This window comes from Triturus cristatus, chromosome 9, assembly GCF_964204655.1.
Source record: "Triturus cristatus chromosome 9, aTriCri1.1, whole genome shotgun sequence".
In the NCBI taxonomy this organism is placed as follows: Eukaryota; Metazoa; Chordata; class Amphibia; order Caudata; family Salamandridae; genus Triturus; species Triturus cristatus.
The window spans coordinates 9891132-9911179 of NC_140592.1; positions in this window are offsets into that span (position 1 = coordinate 9891132).

Genomic DNA, 20048 nt, shown 5'->3' on the forward strand with positions numbered 1-20048 from the left:
TAACATGTAGAAGCACATCAACACCGCCCCAAAAGGAGCGAACCTACAAATGAACATCATGAGAACAGTGGCGTAACGAAACTTGAGGGGCCCCCCTGCAAAGTGCATAGAGCCCCGCCCTCCAGACTCACTCAGGAGCTCTCGGGCCAGGGTACTGTGCTGAGGAGGCCCCCTGCAGGATAGGCCCCCCGCACAACTGGGGATGCGGGGGCCTTTGTTACGCCACTGCTTGAGAAAATGAAAACCCTTCCTGCACCTCAACGACGTCAAGTCTGCAGTGCAAGCCCTAGTGAACCCCAGGTTGAACTATGAAAGTGCAACCCTTTGCGACGGCCTGGATCTAAGGGCCTCCCTCATTTCCGCTGCTAGACTCATCACAGCATCAAAAAGAAATAGCCACATCTCACCTGACTTAAATGCCCCCCACGGCCTCCCTTATGAAGCAAGAATTCAAATAAAAATGAAATGCATGACTTATAAAGCCCTACACTTCAATACCCCGAGATAGCCTGCTGAGAAGTTGGAACTCTCGGGCGGCCACAGACCTTCAGAAGCTCCAGCGCCTTACTGCTGAGACCACAGAGATTCTCCAAGAAGAAAACCTGCAACTGCGCTTTCTCAGGGATCTCCCGAGCATCTGGATCTCCCGGACCCCTGGAACCAGACGGAAACTCATTACTGTTTCTTTCAAGAAAGAAGTTAAAGTATTATTGTGCGCCCTGGATCCCGGGATCTCCTCTCCAAACACCTCTCTTGATTCGTCAATTGCTCCCATGACTACAGCTTGCTGTCATTGCAAACACACAAGCATGCACAGAAGAAGGCACATGAACACATATGTACTGCCACACACTCATGAACACACACTAACCCACACACAAACATACTAATACAAAGGCACATATCAACACACAAACCCCTGCACACGCACTTGCATGAGCAGACATAATCAATCATGCACACACTAGCAGTGACCCTCATTCACGTACATACACACAAACACATGCATGAAAAAACGTGCACACTCAACACACACATGCACACATACTAACACACACACACACACTCAAATACCTACACTCTCTCTCACATACACACACACACAAACACATGCATGCAAAAATTTGCACTTTCATGCAGATGCAGTGAGCACACACACACACAGTAACACACATACACCTAAACTCGCTCTCTCTTTTCTTTACACACACACATGCATGTAAAAATGTGCACATTTATGCACACACATATAAACACCTACACTCTCTCTCTCTCTCGCATACACACACATGTATGCAAAAACGTGCACATTCATGTATACACAGTACACACACACATACACATGCTAACACACAAAACACCTAAACTCTCACTCTATCGCATACACACACACACACACACACATGCATGCATGCAAAAATGTACACAGTCCTTCACACACACACACACACTAACACATACAAACAGCGAAACTCACTCTTTCTCGTGCACAAACACACACATTCATGCACACACAAGCACAGCCGAGGTCTGGATTCCAATGGGTATTAATAGCTCTGCTGCTCTAAGGAGGTAAACACAAAGTTCCTATTTCATATCCGAGTTTTTCAAGTTACTTCTCCTGTCTCAGCAGCTGCTTTATGTTCTCGCTCTCATCTGTTGCCATGGCAACTGGCACATTACTGAAGTCTTCCTGGAGCCCCCTCTCCTCAGTCTGCTCTCGCCCACCTCCCACCTCTCCGAAGAGGTCGTGCCAGCCCTGGGCACTGCTGTCACCTCACTAGAGAGTGCAGCTTTTGTGTACTGTCCCGCACCAAGCGCCAAACCACAACATATGTTAGACTGGCGCTATTTCATGTCCTTGGTGCTGGATGCTGGCAGTGCTCGGTGCAAACAGTGGTGTTATGAAAGCAGAATTCTGGAGGTGGCACTGTGAGCAGAACATTTCTGCATACTTCTTGTGTGGCATTTCCATGTGGCGGTGATGTGCTTTGTTAGTTTTTGTGCTGCTGCCCTTTGGGCTGCATGATATCAGTGTTATTTTGTTGGACTGCAATTGTGTTGCATTCAGTCTTGACTGGTTTGTTGTGGTGTGCCTGTTATGGTTTAATTGTGTTGTTGCATGATTTTTGTATATCGTTGTGTATTTTATATAGTTTATTTTACACATGTCAACAAAAGCTGCTACATTTCCAGGTGAAAGCAACACATTACTTTTAAGTTAGTGTGACAAGCAACCATTTACAACTTTCTAAGGTGGTGACACAGAACTACTGCAGCTCTTCAACCACTTAAGACACCAGTCACCCCAAAACTGTGGCAGAGACAAACCCTTAACGTAGGCTCCCCTCTGCTTGCCTTATGTGGGCCCGCGAAGAGGCGCGGGGTGCAACAAGACACGTTTACACAAAGTCACAACAGGTAACAGTGGGGCAGGAGTGTGTGTGTGTGTGTGGATTCTTCAAACCCAGGGCTTCTACCAGGTTGTGTTGTTTCAGAGACGTGGATTGTTGCATCACGGGTAAACACATCTGAGCAGATTTACGAGACAGTGACGCATCTGTAGAAATGCGTCACTTTCCCTGCGCCAACATGCTAAATCCTTGCGTCACCATGGATGCGCCGTATTTACAATACGGTGCACCATGGTGCAAGGATTGACAGATGCGCCAGAAATTCTGACGCATCTGTTGACGGAAAAGTCACGCATTGCTAGAGTCGTGTCGCAAGCACGACGCAACTCCAGCAATGCTCAGGGGCACCCTATGCCTAAAATGCTGCGTCACTCCTTACGCCTGTTTCAAGCAGTCGCAGGGTTTTGGCGCAGCATGGACGTAAAAGTGACTCAGTGAAATCTTGTAGATTTCCCTGCGTCACTTTTACGGGGCTTCCTGCGACGAAACGCCCACTCTGCATACATTAAACCTGACGCAGGTTTAATGTGGTGCAGGGCTTCACAACGTGACGCATCTCCCTAGATGCGTCACGTTGCAAATGGGCCGCAACTTTTACGCTGCTGCTGCGTCACAAAAGTGACGCAACGAGGGTGCAAAAGTGACGCAAGGGGCTTGTAAATCTGCCCCATCATTTCTGAAGCCGCAACAAGCAGGAGCAGTTTATTTTTCATGTCCTGTTTTAAACTCATCACACGTCGTACCCCCCCTCCCCCCCCAGCCATGAAACATAGAACATTCACCCTCCCCATACCGGGCTCGCACCCTTGGTCACAGGGGTGTAAGGCATGGAAACAAAGCAACGAAAGGAATGAGTAAGTATGAAACTTAAGAGCGGTCAATCCATGAGTAAACATAACACATTCTCATCTCAAACAAGATGGAGACGTGAAGTAGCGGTTCAACCATTGAACATGACTTTCCTGGAAGGAATCTCGCTGTGTCAGCCGCAGGTTCATTCTCATTTCTTGATGAACACTGTGGGGCACTTTTTGCGGCTAAAGCTGCGATATTCTTATCGCCCTAATAACAAGGCGGCGCTAACATGCTTCAGCGAATGTTAGCAGCCGATTTCGTAACACATCTCATGACAGCGATAGATACCGCTAATGAGATACAAAGTAGGCGTTCCGTCCTAAGTCAACATGTAAAATGCTCGCAAAACCAACATCGCTGTATCAACAATGCTGCCTCTGTACAGCGAAGCGATAACAAAACACGCGCTAAGCCCCCATTATCGCATGATTCCAACGCCAGAAAAAACCCTGACTTACCATTTATGCCTATGGGAGGTGGATTGTAAGGCTGAGTCCACACTCCCCTATTACCAAGCTTGGCATTAGCCCTGTGAAATCATCGCAGGATTTCACACGCTGATGCTCATTATCGCAGTCTATCGCAGGAGTTCACACGCTGATGCTCATTGTCGCAGTCTATCGCAGGAGTTCACACGCTGATGCTCATTATCGCAGTCTATCGCAGGAGTTCACACGCTGATGCTCATTATCGCAGTCTATCGCAGGAGTTCACACGCTGATGCTCATTATCGCAGTCTATCGCAGGAGTTCACACGCTGATGCTCATTATCGCAGTCTATCGCAGGAGTTCACACGCTGATGCTCATTATCGCAGTCTATCGCAGGAGTTCACATCCCCTGTCAGCTAAGCATTGCTAATACGCGGCTGACACGGCGATGAAATCCAGCGATAGCCGGTGATAATGTAAATCGCGCTAAGCGCGTTTAGCGATAGTTATCGCTTGTCCTTGGTAATATGCCCCAGAGTGTCTACAGGAGCAGTGCCCCCTCTTGCATGTTGGTTACATCAGTTTGCATCTTACGATACCGCTGTTTACTCTTGTGCGCTCTTCGATAACTGCATTATCGTCATCACCATCATTCTGCTCATCATTTTGTGTGTGACTTCTGTCACTCCCACACATTCGAGAATATTTGTTTAGAAATACAAATTCATCAGCACACTATGGCCCTAATTATGAGTACAGTGATCCATAGGACCGCCCTACCTGTGGTGGTGGTCCGATGATCGCCACACTGCTAAACCGCCTACAGTACTACAATTGCGGCAGTCCGACCACAACGAGACCACCAGCACCGCCGGGATCAAGGATCCCGCTAAGCCAATGGTCTTTAAATGGCAGGAATATGCTGGCGATGCCTCAGCCGACATCGCTGAGTATATTCTGAGTTCACCGCCCTTTTCACAGTGGTGAATCTGCCATGAAAAGGGTGGCAGGATTCAGCAAAGTGGGACCTTACAGAGAGCCTGGCTGTTGAGGGGTGATACCCTGCATCCGGTAACAGAATGCTTGTTTCTGGTCCAACGAGGACCTGGCTTGGCAGTTTGGACTGGACTGTTTCCATGAGGAGAGCGGTCAAGACTGATTTGTATATGGCTGGGTCTAAACTGGGGTGTCATGGTGAGCAAAAGAACAATTAGTTGAACCCAGATCTCTTGACTGGGGGTCAATGTTTGATTTGTTCTGCATTCTGTCCCTCAATTGTGTGTATTTTGCTTTCTTGCCCGAAGTGCACCGGCTATGTCCAGACGTGGGTCCCGTGCTCTCCATGCCACTGGATTCAAGCGATCCTGGCTGAAGAGGGGTGAAACCCCGAAACTGGCCCAAGATGCTTGTTTGTGGTCCAGAGAGGACCTGGCTTGGCAGTTTTGGCTGGAATGATCCCATAAGGAGCAGGGTCAAGGCTGATTTGCATATTGCTGGGTCTAAACTGGGGTGGCATGATGAACAAAAGAACAATGAGTTGAATCCAGATCTCTTGACTGGGGGCGAATGTTTGATTTGTTCCGCATTCTGTCCATCATTTGTGTGTCTTTTTATTTGATATAGAAGCAGGAATTCTGTATTCTCACTGGAATAAACTGCACTCCATTGTCTTTGACCAGTTTTTTGCAGGGAATCCTTCCCTGCTAAATACATCCAAGAGAAATCCAAGCGTGGCATATGTGATTGTTCTCACGCTTCCAGTCACGTATGCAATGCGATCTTTGATTTCCCCTTCGCCTCTCTGCACATTTTGGAAAAATTACCCTTAACCTACAATTGTTAAATTCTTTGTTAATGGCTGGACAGCTTCTTGAAGTTGCAAAATGGTTAGGATCACCACATCTAAAACATTACGGGGCATATCATCAAGGCCATGCGATAATTATCGCTCAGCGCTCTTAGCGCGAGGATAATTATCGCCGGCCAACTCTCAATTTTATCGCGGAAATAGCGTGCTATTAGCAACGCTTATCTCCAAAGCGATAAAATTCAGAGCGCAAGCTGCCAATTGTGCGATTATCGCTGGAAATACAGCGATAATCGCACAAGGTTTGGCGAAAGCTTGCTGATAGGGATAGACATACTTAGCCATGATATCCACCTTACATAGGATATCATGGCTAAGTCAGTTTTGAAGCAGGCGTAAGGAAAGTAGCGATAACAGGGGTTATCGCTACTTTGCTTGTCGCTCTACAGGTTAGTGTGCCCATTCGTAATTGGAGAAATGTCGCTTAGCGTAATTTCTCCAGTTATGTCAGGGCAGGAACGCCCACTTTGCATCTCATTAGAGATGCAAAGATGGGTGTTGGGGGAAAGGGTGATAATGCAAGGATTCACGCGACAGCGTGACCTTGCTGATTAGGCGATAAAATTATCGCCGCTTTCCGTTTGAAAACGGACGCTAAAGCGGCAATAATTTTATCTCCAGGGCTTGATGATATGCCCCAATGTTTTTATTTTTCGTACTTCCATTCTTATTTATCTCATTCATACATGTTTCTCAGCAATGGCACAAACCTCACTCTCCTTTTTACCTCGACGAGTATCATTCTCTTCTTGACCCAGTTCATGGATTGGTAAATGGCTACGGCCGATGCCACCACATGTCGTTGGATTCCATTACAAGACCGGAGGCTAACATTATGCAATAACCTTTATTGCTGCTCCAATTAACATCCAGAGAGAATCTTCATTTCATTAAAGACAACAGAGGCTAACATTATGCATTAACTTTTATTGTTGCCCACGCATGCAGCCCTTTAGAGAACGTGTTACATCATAAACTAAACATTCCATAGAACATAATAAAACATTGTGGTAACCAGGCATCGTCCTCTAAAAGCTGCGATAAGGTATAGAATCTGTTTATTTGACTTCCTCCTCGCGTGTTGCATTTGATAAGTAAGAAATTCTCACAGAGACGAAGTGTCTGGAAGGAATAGAAAGAAACTATGTCATAATAATTGCTGAGGAAAATAAAAAACGATTAAACAATTATAACTTTTAGTAATTTCGTATATGTGGAACAATGTATACACACATTTTTCTTTAAAACCCACCAAGGAGTGGTGGGTGGGATAATGTTAGCCTTTGTCGTCTTTAATTAAATCAAGATTCTCTCTCTATGTTAATAGGAGAATCGTCATTCCATTACTAGACCGGAGGCTACCATTATGCATGTTTAAAGCTTTTTAATGCTATATTGCTTATGTGTTCCACAGGTTTAAGGTAAAATTTAACAAAGGTGGAAGCAATTGACCAGTCTGCTGCTTTTAGAATATGCGGAAGGGAACCTCCACCCCAGAACACCTTACTGGCCATTGCGCCTTGGGATGCGTGTGCGCCAAACTTGGATACGTCTATCCCTGCTTCTACCATGGCTGTTCTTACCCACCTCAAAATTGTGGCAGAAGAGACTGCCTTATAGGGTTTTACAAAGGATATTAGTAATTGACTTTCACCGTTAGGGCTAACATCAACCATTTTTTGTTCATAAACTTTCATGCAATTCACCACGCATAGTTTTGGGTAATCAGTATATAAGGATAAAAAATATTTTCGGACATAGTTTTGGCCTTTTTTCATATTTCAATAAGTACTCGATCTGGGGAATATAATCTGTTACAGGTCTCTAACACCTTAACATCTGAGACACTCTTCTAAAGGATATTAGACAAAGTAATCTTGCTCATTTAATTGATAATTGTTTTTTCGAAAGACAAGAGTTATCAGGCCAAGCGGTGATAAGGTCAAAAATAAGATGAACATTCCATAGGGAATCATATTTGGCCCTTGGAGGGCGCCTATGTCTTATTCCCTTCACTATGTATTGAGGGGTCGGTACCAATAGAATAATCGTTCATTAGTGAGTGGCCTGTGGAAATTCCTGATCTGTAGCCGTTGACTGTTCGATAGCATAAACCTGATTTAAATAAACTCACTAGGTAGTTAGCTGCATCTACTACAGGGGCGTCCACAGGATCCAGATCCCGTTCCAGGCACCGACTACACCATTTCCTCGATACACCAGTGTATCTTCTCCTTGTTCCTGGCGCCCATGATTCACACGGTAGGTTTTTAGCTTCTCTTGAAAGGCCAAAGTATCTTCAGGAACCCCTGAAATCCTCTGAGTAAGAAGGTTCATGTTTGCTTCTAGAAGAAGAGGGTGTACCTCTCCTTCTTGTCCATGGAGAAGGTGTAAACTCCCTGGGATAAGGCGTAGGACCTCCGTTGCCAATTCCATCTCCCCTGGGAACCAAATTTGAGTATTCCAAAAGGGTGTAACTAGAACAATGCTGCATCGCTCCGTTCGAACGTACAGTAGAGCCCGCTGAATCAGTGCGAGGAAGGGAAGGCGTAGCATTTCCGTTTGTTCCAAGATTGGACAAGAGCATCCACTGGAGCGGCTTGGGGATCTGGTCTCCAGCTGTAATACGGATCTATCTGAAATGTTAACCTGCCGGCAACCAGGTCCGCCTGGAAAGGGCCCCACAGGTCCTGAACTTTCTTGAAGACTATTGGATTAATCTTCCAATCTCTTGAATCTCTTAGAAACTTCAAATTCCAATCTGCCCTTGTGTTTAGATGACCAGGGATAGATTCGGCTTTTAGTCCTATTTTTTTACTTCAACAGAAATACCAAGGGGCAGATTTACAAGACCCTTGCGTCACTTTTAACATGGGAAAAGTGACGCAAAAGTGGCGCAAGGGGCTTGTAAATATGCCCCCAAATCTTCTGGGCGAGGTCTGTAAGTGCCTTTGACCTTGCCCCTCCTATTCGGTTGATATAGGAGACAGCTGTAAAATTATCTAGTTTGATCAAAACTACGCTGTTTTTTAGTACTGACTTGAAGCTCCTTAAAGCATTCAAACTTGCCAGCATTTCTGAGCAATTTATGCGGAGTGGGAGTTCTTGTTGCGACCATTTCCCCCCTGTTTCCATTTATATCCTAATTTTGCACCCCAGCCTAGATTGCTTGCATCTGATTCCAGAGTGGGCTCCCGGTTGTTCCCGAAGATCGCTTTCCCATTCCAGCTGTCTAGATTGTTCCGCCACCACAGGGGGTTTTCTCGAGCTTCCAATGACCGGGGAACTCTGTCTGAGTACCAAAGAACCTTCTTCAGCCCTGTAGATTTCAGTCTCTCTAAAGCCCCGTAGTTGATTGGCCCTGGGGAGATTGCCTGAATGGAAGAGGATGAGAGACCGACTACTACTCTCGCTAGTTCCCGTAAGCTCACTATACTTTCAGATAATACATAAGTTACTTACTTATTTTGGACATAGAGGAAGTTGTAGCTGGGCCGAAATGGTGTTTACCTGGAATCCTAGGAATTCTAGGTTTTGTGTTGGGGTCATAAAGGAGTTCTCTATATTGATAATAAATCCTAATCCTTGCAAAAGCTCCACTGACCGTTTCATGTGAGTTAGTAGTTCTTCTTGACTTTGAGACATTAGTAATATGTCGTCTAGATAGATTACTAGTCGAACTCCTCTTCTTCTCAGGGAGGCAACCATTGGCCTCAGAACCTTGGTGAAATACCAAGGTGCTGAGGAGAGGCCGAAAGGGTGACAGCAAAATTGTTAAGTCACTCCTTTCTAAATAAATCTTAGGTATTTCTGTGACTCTCCGTCCATAGGGATTGTAAAGTAAGCGTCCTTGAGGTCCAGCCTCAGGAACCAGTCTTACTCTTGTAGGATGTCCCCTAGAAGATGGATTCCTTCCATCTTGAAGTGTCTGTACACAAGGAAAGTATTAAGTTCCCTCAAATGTATTACAGGGCGTCAGTCTTTGTCTTTTTTCTTTACTAGAAATATCGTGCTCAAGAATCCCTGACCAGTGTTCGTTACCTTGCATACAGCCCCCTTTGATAGCATCTGACTCACTTCCGTGTCTACCAGAGTTGATTGTTCCTGGTCTAGGGTAATCTCTCTGGGTTGGCGTGTCTGGTAAGGTGTCCTGATAAAATCTTTTTTGAATCCCTTTATGATATCTAGTACCCAACGGTCGTTTGTTCACAAAGACCAATGATGGTTGAAGAAGCGTAGCCTTCCACCCCCACCTTTGGATGAGAAGAACCAGGGGGGTGAGCCTTACCTTGCTGTCCTTGGCTTTAGAATCTGCCTCTACCTCAGCCTTGTGCACGGGTGCTGCGGCCTCTTTGCTGAAAAAAGGAGCTGTTGTTTCTGCGGAAGTATCTCCCATAACCATGTGGATTTTGTTGGTAGAGAGGACTTATAGTGTCCGTGGCTGACAGCCAGTGCCATCATGTCAGCCCTTCCAAAAACTCTACCCCTGAACATGCTTCTCATGTTTGATTGGACCTTGTTAAAGGCGGAGAAAGTGGAAATGTACTTTCCTAATGTTTTAATAACATTTTCCCCGAAGAGTAAGCCAATCGGGTCACCCTGGATATCTTTGTTCGCCAGGTCCCCCAATTTAGGGTCCATCCACATCAGTATAGCCCTTCTCCTTTCCGAGATTAGCCCTGCATTGGCATTTACATGAAGGCATAGGGCACGTTGGCTCCATCCTCAGAGTGGCTCTACATCCACAGGAGTGCCTGTAAGGAAGGCCTCTTCTGCTGAGTCTGGGATTCCAGCCAATGGTCCTAGAGAGTCTGGTAGTTTATCCTGAAACTGTTTGAGGCAGGGCTCAAGTCCCTTTCTAGGGTCTCTTCCAGTTTTGAGCAGGAGGCCATTGATTCGGGGTCCGGGTTTGGTGTCATGCCTGATTTATTATCCAAAAAGGGTCTCGGACATTGCTTTTTACCCCATTTACGTTGTCATGTAATGAAGTCAAGATTCTCTCTGTACGTTAATTGTGGAATCGCCGTACCCCATCATCCATCACTGTTCGTGGGTCCTTTCATTATTTGTGTTGACAATGAGTTGATCACGTATCGTTTCATCAGTTGTGATTCCAAAAGTGCATGCATTGGATCAGCATCTCGAAGCAGTTACAAACTCATCAAAAGATTCTCCATCTTTCCGTCGTCTTCTTCAAAAATAGTATCTCTCAAGAGTCGTGTTTATGGTAGACTCGAATCATGCCTCTAATCTCAACATAGCCTCATCAAATATATGTAATTCATCTTCACCCTCAGCATTTTCAATTTTGGGAAGAGATCTAAAACTCTCCTGCCCTCTGACCCTATAGAATGTTACGGGATACTCGTTTCTGTTCAGCTGGCATCCTATTACCTTCAATTACCGTCAAATGAGTTTGAAATTCCTCTTTCCACCTCTTCCATGGAATTGGTGGTTCAACTTTTGTTTGTAAAATTTAAGAGGAGGGTCTAACAGCATGTCGTCGCCAATCTGCTTCACAGAACTGAGGATTACGAGCAAAGAGATGCTTCTTTCTTTGGAACTATTATCTCAACACAGTTTATTTTATTAATAGTGCCAGATATCCCACAAAATAGGTGCAGTTAAACACATATAAATGACAGTCGCATCGGCATAAACGTAATCACGTTAAAATACTGCTCAAAATGGCTGACATTCAGTTGAAACGCATCAATTCCATTATTGTTAATAGAGAAGGAAAATGGCGGCACAGGACTGAAACAAGGTTTGAAGCAATGGGTGTTTCACCGCTTGTGTGGAAAAATGTGCTTCCCGGACTCCTCCTTAGAGGCTTTTTCCCCACACAGCCACAAGCTCTGCCGTAGCCAGGCCCACTCACCAGCCGTAGAAGGTATGATGCCCAGTGTGCAGGACAATCACTGTAGGGGAAGGGGATTGGGCTAGGATTGTCGCCATTCTCAGAAGAAATACTGGCCATTTGTTTACGCGTTACTGTTCTAAAAGGGCCAAGAGCTGGCAGATGAAAAATAATTTGTGTAAAATTCTCAGCATTGGTTTCTACCATGGAAATGATCTATCTATTTATTGTAATAATGATTTGGAAATTATTTAAACAGTTCTCGAACACTTTTAAGCTGATTTTTACCTTCAAACTGTAAAGAATGTAGCTATTTTTGCAAACTTTTTTTTACTAAGAAGGACATAAAATTACAAGTGAAGCCAGTAAAAAACAGCCAAATGACACCATTAGAATGGACAGAACGCAGCCTTGATGGGGCTAAGATGCCTTGGGAGTTTGTTAACGTTCTCAATTTTACAGGTTTTCCAGTATTCATGATCCCCGATCCCATTTCACTGCACAAAATGTCGGCTATTTACACCTTTCAGGGCCAGGAGTAAATCCCTTTCCAGTCTAGGAAGTGGAAACAGCACCCACAAAACCGGTGAGCATTTACAGGCTTCTACATAGACAAAAGTAGTTTTTTCATTGAAAAAACCTAAAGGTGACCAACTGGAGATCGCATGTGGAATATATATGTAATCCAGAAACTGTCACCTTTCCATGTGAACCGCTTCCTAACGTATAATTCTGCACACGTTTGAGGTTTGATCTGGTGAGTCTGATGGCTCGCTGGAGGCATGTACCCACTCCAGGCATCTGTTTGACCTCATGCTCACAGGTATGCTTTTCAGCACATTCACTGAAAAAAACAAAAGTTAGAGGGATAAAAAATAGAATTTTAAAAAACCTTAGAAACTCATTAAAAACCCAAAGGTTTCTGGGACGTTATATTGAGGTTCAGATTTTACACACACAAATCCATAGAAATTCACCAGATATCTCAAGTAACTATAACTCGTGGATTAAGATAACTATAACTCGAGCCCCCGCCATGCACAGCTTTCTCATCAATAGTTTTACAGCAAATGTTGCAGTGATATTGTGAATGATGTCATAGAAGATGTCATGGGTGATGAAATATGTGGGGTAATCAGTAGTGAGGGTGCGGTTTATAGTTACCTTAGAGCTCCAGGAGGGTGGCCGCGCAGCCCCCTTCCTTTTCCAATTGCAAAGGCATAAAAAGAAACCGCGGGTAACCGGAAGTGCTTTTTAAAGAAATTCACTGTGGTTTCTCTGGAAATTATTTGTTAAAATGTATTTGTCCCCGATGGGGTCCTTCCCACCCCCAGCACTAGGGGGTTAGAGTATTCCTACCATGCCCGGTGTCTTTAAAAAAAAGGTTTTTCTTGGGCCTCAGCCAAGTCCAAGTCCCGAGATGGCTGCGAACAGTTCCTGGTTGAAGTGTTGGAGCCAATCGGATTCGTGTAGGATTTGCGTCCCTAGATATGCATAAATCTTTTTTCTTTAATGACTCCAAAACTACTGAATGGATTTACCCTAAATAACATAAAGGATTCTTTCTTGACCAAGATCTAGCTCTCTGCAAAATTTGGTATAATTCCGTCCAGCGGTTTTGCAGGAGTCATGTCTTCAATCCCTATTGGAAATTATATAGGGGAAAATGCGTTTTGGGACCCCCCTTTGTCTCATCCCCTGCTTGACAAATCACCACAAAACTTTCCAAACAGCAGCTGAAGAGAGTGACAAACCAGTTTTGAAAATTTCATAAAGATTCGTCAAATGGTGCCAAAGTTATTAGCAAAACAAAAAAACGGTTTTCCTCTGTAAACTAAGGGTCTGATTACGATGTCGGTGGGTCCAACATCGAAGGTCTGTCTGCCGCATTACGATGCAGCGGGCAGAGGCATCTGACAGACGGACCATCCGCTGCGCTACTGACAGGCTCAAGGAGCCTGTCAGTGCTTCGGAGGGTCAGTAATTCTTACAATGATGGAGGTGTCTGCTCAAGCACCACCGTAGGGATTACAATGTCCCTTTCTGCCTGCCCTTTCATGGCGGTTCACCTGCCATAACAAGGCAGGCGGAAAGTGACTTTGGGGCCCCTAGCAGGGCCCCTTCCCCCACAGGCCCTCCGCTGTGGGGCCTGGGGGCCTAAACATCTCTGCACCATGTGGCAGGCTATGCATGTTGTCTGCCACATAGTGCAGGGATGTTTTTAATGTGTTTATTATCTATTGGGGCACGTGCTGCAGCCCGCAGCACATGCCGCAATAACAAATATACACAATGAGACCGCCGTGAAGGCGGTCGCATCTTAATGAGGGCAGCAGGACCGCCGATTTCTAGTTGGGCGGTCCTGCTTCCGTCACGGTGCCAGTCGGACGAAAGTCTGACCGGCATCGTAATCAGGCCCTTGGTCCTAATTATAATGACCTACTGGCGATCGGCAGTATGTAATATGTATTCATATATATCAAGCTCCAACAGATTGCGTAGTACTCACGAGGTTTGCAGAGATCATACATTTATTAAATGTAAATGCGTTTCAGCTGTGTGGCTTCCTCAGTGCTTAAAAATGTATGTACATAGTACGGGAGACCATTACATCGCAGGCATTACATTGTAATGCCATTACAATAAAATTCATTCCAACGCATATGCCCTTAAAACACACGTTATTACAACACAGAAGGTAAGTTATATTGTTGTATTTTTTTTAAAGGGTTTTAAATATCCAAGCATTAATTTTAATCCCCGGTTATTAATTTGTTTTAATTTAGAAATTGATTTTAGTTTTTATTTAACATGTAAAATCAATACTTATGAGGGTTTATCACCCACCCTCTGGCTCGGGGTGCGAGGGAAATAAGGATTTTGGGTGGGGGGAGGGGGTGTATTAATACCAAGGGATTCATTTTAATACCTGCGTATTAATTTATGAAAATATTAAATTAATTGGTAAAACTCTTAAAAATAGGTAAACATGGATATATGTACACTCATATAATTTTAAATATATACAGACATTTTTAAAGTTTTTTACTTTGTGTTGTTAAAAGTAATGTTTTTAATTTAAAACATTTTTTTTACAAATACTCTTGAGGGTGTAAGGGATATTGAGGCTTTGGATGGGGGAGTGTTTTTAATACCTGGGTACTAATTTGTTTCAAAACTTTAAATAAATTGTATTAATATAAATGCAATAGAAATAATACTTATGAGGTTGTGACACACGCACTCTGGTATGGCATGTGAGGGAATTTGACGGTTTGGGTAGGGAAGTGTATTAATTTCCATGTATTAATTTTAACACCTGGGTGTTCATTTTTTTTCAATTAAGTATTCATTTTAGTTATTATAAAACAATTAAAATCAATACTTATGAGGGTGTAACGCCCATCCTCTGGCACGAGATGCAAGGGAAATCTGGGTTTTGGGTGGAGGAGTGTATTAATAACCATGTATTAATTTTAATACCTGGTTGTTAATATGATTTTATTTTAAGATTAATTTTAGTTATTATAAAACAATTACAATCAAAACGTAATAGGATGTTACACCCATCCTCTGGCATAGCATGCGAGGAAAATAGGGGTTTTGTGTGGAGAAGTGTATTAATACCTAGGTATAAATTTGAATATGAGTATTAATTTGTTTTAACTTTAATATTAATTTTACTAATTGTATAACAATTAAAATAAATATTTATGATTGTGCAACGCTCACCCTCTGGCATGGGATGTGAGGAGAATAGGGATTTTGGATGGGATAGTGTATTAATACCCAGGTATTCATTTTAATACCCGTGTATTAATTTGTTTTAATTTTGAAAATACTTGCAGTTAGTATTAAACATGTAAAATCAATACTTATGAGGTTGTAACACCCACCCTATGGCACCGAATGAGAGGGAAATAGGGATTGTAGGTGGGGGAGTGTATTAATACCCAGGTATTTGTTTTAATACCTGGATATTCATTTTTGAAAATATAAAATGTATTGGTAAAACTCTTAAAAATAGGTAAACATGGATAGATCTACACATATAATTTTAAAAATATACAGAAAATGTTTAAATGATATTTAGAATTTGACCACATTTTATTTTTCTTGAAATTATTCAGCAGCACACATAAAATATAAACATAAAAATATGTATTTAAATAAATATATAATACTGGATTAAAAATAAAAAAAAGAATAAAAATAGGTTTCAATATATATATATATATATATATATATATATATATATTTTAAATCGTTTTCAAAACAGTGCATTAACATTTTTTTACTGCTTTCCCACGATTTTCCATTGAAGTGAATGGGAGAAATTGTCCTTTTTTTGTTTTTACTTTAAGAGTTGACATTCACGGTTGTGTGTTTGTTCCTACAGACGGTGGAGCGTCGTGGTTAAGATCGGAAGCAAGGAAGAGCTGCGGTCAGGTAAGACACATTTTATTTATTAAACAGAGATTGTGTGTGGCATAATTTATTAGGGAGGTAGTTAGATCTATGTTAGTACTTAAATGTATGTTTTGAATGTTTTAACCACCATTTTGATTCATATGCAGGTAGCGGTTTTAAGTCCATGTCGGGATGATTGCCTTTTTAACACTTTGGTTCAAAAAAATAAGTACAAACAAAGATTATGATTTATTTTAAACCAACGCGTAAAAAAACAATATTGTTTTTAAGTTCTTTTTGCGAAGCGTTTTTTTAAACAAAGTATACCGTATTCACAGTAGTTCGAGCACGTGGAAGTATGGAGAGCACAGAATTTTGCTTTATGCAGGACTTCACTGCATGAGGAACTTTGGACTTCTGGATTTTGCGAATCTTTTGCCTGATTATGGATGCATTTAAAACGTATGGACTGTAGATTGCAACAATGAATTAGTTGTTGCGTTCTTTTGCCAAAAACCCTTACTTTTTCAGGTTTTTGGGGGGAATATGTTTATTTAGCTTACACAGCATATTTTGCAGCAGTGATTTTGCTGGAAAATATGGCTATGGCAATCTGTGTTTCTTTTGATAGTTACGCAAGGGATTTGGATTGCATTGTGGATTATGGATTTGTAACTTTGGGTTCTTGGAGGGCTCAAGACTTTTGGTGAACTGTGGAACTTTACGAATCACCAAGAGTTGAAGAAAGAAGACAACTGAAGGTTGGAAACCGGACATTTCTTTTATTTAGAAACATATTTAATAAAAATTCTATCTAAGTATTAAAAATTAATTGCAAAACAGGCAAGTAAGACAGTATAGGTGTAAGTGTCAGTTAAAAATGTAGCATATGGTGGGTAATCTGAAGCCACCATCAACAAAAATTGTTGAATTTGTGCCAGTAGTCTCTCAGACATTTCTTTTGAAAATTCGTGGGTTTGAACTACCAGTCAATGGTTGCGCAATTCACATTTCTTGGAAACTTATCTCCTTCTTCAACATGTTCAAGAAATCATAAAGTTTTGGGTGAGGTTTTCCGATTAATTTGTTGAGGGAGATGTGCCATCCCTCTATGGCATTATTGGTCTTTGCTCCTCCCTCTAAGCATGCCGTGTAACAGTTCTACCACTTTACAGGAAATCTTGGATTCCTCCTGTGACCCGACCTACTTGGATGGCCAATCCATGTGTCCTCAAAGTAAGTAAGGGTGCCAATTTGTCTTAGTTTGTTGTAAAATACTCGGCAAATGATGTGTAGTATTCATCCACATAGTCAGGAGGAACAAAGCATAATACTGTTAGTTTCTGTAACTCGAATTACAGTTTAATGTCTGACATGTAATCCTCAACTAAGGATGTTTCTTCAATAGGCCTGTCAAAAGATAAAAAAAATCCTTGAATTTTGGTATTAAGATACAGGTGCCGATTACGATCCGGGAAAAACCGGGTACGAACCGTCGGTCGGAGAGTTTTCTCCGTCCGACTCGTACCCGGTCGGAAAACTTTACAAACATGGAATTACGATTCGCACGGAAACACCATTTCCGTACGAATCGTAAAAAACACCGACCGACGAAAATATACTTACGAATGTGATCCGGGAATGCTGCGACGTGACGTCGGGACGCTTTCAGGCAGCGTTTCATGACCCAGGAAGTACGATTCGAACCGACAGCAGTCCGGACGGCGATATTTTCACGGCACCCAAAAAGTGCCGGAAAAGCGAAGTACGGCGCGAAACGACCAGAGTAGGTGGCCCGGTACGCGCCGACCCCCCCCCAGCCCCCGTATGTACGCGCCGACCCCCCCCAGCCCCCGTACGTACGCGCCGACCCCCCCAGCCCCCATACGTACGCGCCGACCCCCCCCAGCCCCCGTACGTACGTGTCGAACCCCCGTGTATGTACACCCGTGTACGTGTCGTGCCCCCCGTGTATGTACACCCGTGTACGTGTCATACCCCCCTGGTATGTACACCCGTGTACGTGTCGTACCCCCCATGTATGTACACCCGTGTACGTGTCGCACCCCCCGTGTATGTACACCCGTGTACGTGTCGTACCCCCGTGTATGTACACCCGTGTACATTCGAGTCGTACCCCCACCCGTGTATGTACGGTGCGTACCCCCAGCACTACATACACGGGTGGGGGTATGACTCGAACGTACACGGGTGTACATACACGGGGGTACGACACGTACACGGGTGTAAATACACGGGTGGGGGTACGACACGTACACGGGTGTACATACACGGGGGTTCGACACGTACATACGTGGGCTGGGGGGGGTCGGCGCATACGTACGGGGCTGGGGGGGGTCGGCGCGTATGCGGGCACATGTCTTCATGGTTGCTATGGGAGTTCGGTGCGGACTGTGTTTTTTTCATACGGTTGTAACATCGGACGCGCGGGATGGATCATAATTCCGCGGTCGGACTTCACTTTTCACATTTGTACGGTGAATCGTCCGAGGATGTGTCGGACACAATTTCCGACCCGGGGACGTGTGGGGAATAATTCTCAATGCGATTCGTATGGACTTTTTCCCATGCGAATCATAGTTGGCAGTTTGTACGGCACTTGTACGATTCGTACGGTAAAAAGACCGGATACGAGTCGTACGGGGAATTTTTTTACCGGATCGTAATCGGCACCACATTGTTTATAGTGTTTATCATTGATAATTCAAAATCCATTATCACTTTCATAGGACTTTTTTTATTTTGTGTTTTAGGTTTTACCACTGTTAAAAATTCAGTATATGTTGAGGTTTGCTTATCAGGGAGTAAACTGTACACTATGGGGACTACAGTGTTATTAATGTATATTAATGTAGGCGTGAATAGTGTATATTTGGGTGAAAGGATGGGGTGTGGATTTAAACGTCCCATCCAAATATCACTAGTCTCCAATTTTACAAGGTAATGGGGTGTGCTAAAGATTAGTATCCTTTTCTGAGGGTTTTTATTGTCATGCAAAAGAAAGGTTTCATTAGTAACAGTTACAGTCAGTTCAGGAGGAATTTTAACATCAGAGTATGTTTGGGGTGTTACACAGTGCGGGTTCTGTTTTTTCCTGTGGATAATTCTTTGTGAATTAGGAATTGTGGGCATACAACTTGCTACATGCATAGGGATGTCTTGGGATGTCTCCCTCAAAACTGTGCCACCGGGTTCATTGGATGTGGATGTAAGTTCTTTCATTTGGTTTATGTTTTCTCTAACCTTGATCTGAATTGCAGAGGCAGAGTCGTTGTGCTCAGTGGTCCTTTTCAACAGCGTCACCAAGAGTAACTGTTCTGCCTGTGCAATAGGATGCATAATACTGCACACACCTCCAAAGACTCCTGGGCCCAGTTAATCTATCCTTACAATAAAGATAGCCACCGTGCTCCAGTAATCGATGTTGGACTTCATGTATGTTGCCTGTCTTCTTGTTGCCATATTGGGGTTTTTTTGTGACAAAAATAAGACAAAATGCATTATTATTTTTTTTAATGTAACTTTTTCATTGATTACGATCTGTTAACAAATCTGGTTAATATTTCTTTAAGTGCCGATTGATTTTTCTAAGAACATTTTGTTTATTCTATTGTTTGACTTTGATTTAGCCAGCCATGGTTTATGTTATGGTTTGGAGTTGATATCCGTGAAGAAAAGAAATAGGCATTTTGAATAGTTCATGTATTTTGCTTCACCCTAGTAAGGTTCCTTGGCCTGCTTGCTTGTCCTTTTGCTGGTGCAGGACTTTTTTCAGGTGATCTGCCTGACTTCGTTTTCTCCCTTCTGGGTGATGTTGGGTAGGGCCAAAAGGAACACTTGACATTAATAGATTGTTATTTGCTTTGATTTATTGTTAGTAATGAGAAATGTCTTGATTAGTTTTGGCTGTAACTTGAGGTCTTTCAATTATTTTACCTCTCAAAGGCCTTCTGCTTGTTGAGCAAGTGCTGGTGAATATGGTTTGGAGTCCAGCTGAAGGTTTTGTTCTTATTGTTTTTTATGATTGTTTTATTGAATCTGTGAACAAAAGTATAATGACTGTGTGTTCAACTTTTAATTGATTACATTTCATCAAACAACAACTGAACAACACCTTTACAGAGGGAGGCACCTGGCACAGTAAGAACAGTAATTTTCCCCTCCCCCACCACTAAATAGCACACTCCCAGA